Below are 2,413 nucleotides of genomic sequence, written 5' to 3'. Positions count from 1 at the left end.
CAATTAAAAAAATACAACATAACAAATAGCATGGAAAATGTGACAACCGCTCTTTCAAAACCATTTTAGATTAAACCAAACAATTTATTTGAATGATTAACCATGATAGAAAAGAAGAAACCTTAAAATTTTAAAATCGCTATCATAGTTAAAAGAAATAAACTTATATTACGAGCAACATTGATCGTTAACTTGGGCTTTGGACTTCCAAAGTCCAGAAATATCATTCAACCATTAGCCCAAACCAAACTTATACTTTCAAACATACGAACTGATAAATCATTTTAATATAAGTCATGGAGCCCATTAGTTACAAGCCAACACTATCAAAAGTGCGTAATACGCAAAGTCTTAAATATCTCTAGCCTTCCAACGACCCCCATATCATATAGTAGTGATTAAAAGTATTAGTTTACAGCATTAGAGTATATGGGCCCTATGTGGCAATATATAACAGATCAGCACATATAACAAAAGTCGGGAGGCTATACAAGCTATAACAGCACATTATGCCTCCGAAGCCTTCCCTGATAGGTCACCACCTGAACTATCACCTGAAGATAATAAAAACCACGGGGTGAGACAAACACCTCAGTAACTAACTTTCCAACTCACCATACATACTAACATGTGCTCGTGAGGTGTCAAGTGGGATAATTATTAAATCTCAATATATATATCAATGAAAATACAAATATGTACATTCAAATAATCTCAATCATCCAAACCCTCATTACGGGGGTTAACATACAAGCCACATAAGTCTATCTCTCACTATAGGAGATCAATCCGACATATAGGCCTATCCCATACTTTGGGGGACGAATAAGTAGTCACAAAGGTCCATCCCTTATTATAGGCCTATCCCACACATTGGGGACAAATAAAAAACCACAAAGGTCTATCCCTTACTCTAGGGATGAAGGAAGAAGCCAACTAATGTGCATCAATGGCGGCCTTACCACGTGGTAGGATAGAGCTCAATCCAAAATCCAAATAACAACCAATCATTCACAATATAACAAAAATGTCTCAATCTTTTTCCAGTATAATCCATAAGATATAAATCATATATCTTTTCCAAACTTCTCAATCACAATTCCAAAAATCCCACAAGACAATTTTCATAGCTCAAAAGATATAACATATCTACTCGAGTTCCAAATAACAAATATTATTCTAAAATAGCAAAATACTCACAAACAATATATTAGCACATATAATAAGTGGAAAGTGGTTACCTCTCGCCAAAGCAACACTAAGGATTACCACAAGGTCAATCCTTTGCTCAACGAATAATTAATCTACACAATTAATATAACCACATATTAATATAAACTAATTAATTAATTAAACTTATCTATATTAGTTAAATTTCTAATTTAATTAAATTTTTATTCTAAATTCCCGCAACTCTCATAACCCAAAAATTATTAAGTATTTTAGAAACAACTTAAAATTTCTATCAACTCAAATTATTTATTTACCACCTCCAAATTATTTACCTTAATAAAAAAGATTTTCCACAATTTCCAAATATAAAATTATTATCTTCTAAATTCTAAAAATCTTATTTTAAGTTTAAACCTCAAAATCAAACTATAAAAAATTCAATAATACTTCAAATATTTATAAATAAATAATCTAATCAAAACTTTATTGGTATAACTACCATATATATATTTCCGTAAATAATAAACTTTTTAGCTACAATAATTATTTTAAAACCTCCAGTCATCCAATAAATAAAACTACACACCGATTAAATATCAATAATATGTCAAACAATGTCAAACAATGCAAATAAATTATTTAACTTAAATTTAATCGGTAAAAATATGGTATATCCCATAAATAACAGATTTTCAACTAAATAAATTGATTTAAATACTAAAACTAATAAATAGACAAATCTATACCGATGAAAATTAACAACTCATTCACTTCTAAATTTCTATAGCTACCTTTTATCAAAACTCAATACTTATATCACATATAAGTCTCAAAATTTTCTCAAATCACTATAGTAATAATGTAAATAGGAAGCTCAAAACATACAGGAAATATTCATAAAGAAAGTTTGATAAAAAGAAGTAATTTTATGTACCTAAAATATCTTCAAAACTCACCCTCTCCTTCACCGGTATGTTCCTCTCTCTCACTCATACTTCAACTCTCTTTCTCTCTTTTCTTCTTGCGTCCGCAGGGGAAATGAATTGTGAGGGGTGTATTTAACACCCCCACACATTTATTGGGGGAGGGGGATTTCAAACCCAACCCCCAACCCCTAACCTCTCCTCAAACTTTCCATCGAATTTGATAGAAAGTTTGACTTCTTTTTTTAAATATTATAATAAAATATTATTATTATATCTATATATATATTTTACATAAATTCTAAAAATTAATTTAG

At 29.8% G+C, this 2,413-nt stretch overlaps 1 long non-coding RNA gene across 1 annotated transcript; it reads right to left on the bottom strand.

Moving 5' to 3' along the window:
* Positions 1-351: 351 nt before the first annotated feature.
* Positions 352-2,141, bottom strand: LOC114758719 (uncharacterized). Its single transcript, XR_003741839.1, has 2 exons — positions 2,108-2,141; positions 352-554 (listed from the first exon to the last, which is right to left on the bottom strand). It is a non-coding gene; the product is annotated as an uncharacterized LOC114758719 (long non-coding RNA).
* Between the last annotated feature and the right edge of the window lie 272 nt (positions 2,142-2,413).

The sequence above is a fragment of the Neltuma alba genome, unplaced genomic scaffold (genome assembly GCF_004799145.2).
Source record: "Neltuma alba isolate B1F8T4 unplaced genomic scaffold, ASM479914v2 tig00010746_pilon, whole genome shotgun sequence".
NCBI classification, from domain to species: domain Eukaryota; kingdom Viridiplantae; phylum Streptophyta; class Magnoliopsida; order Fabales; family Fabaceae; genus Neltuma; species Neltuma alba.
Note: the sequence above shows the minus strand (reverse complement) of the source record. Positions and strands in the feature narration are given on the sequence as shown.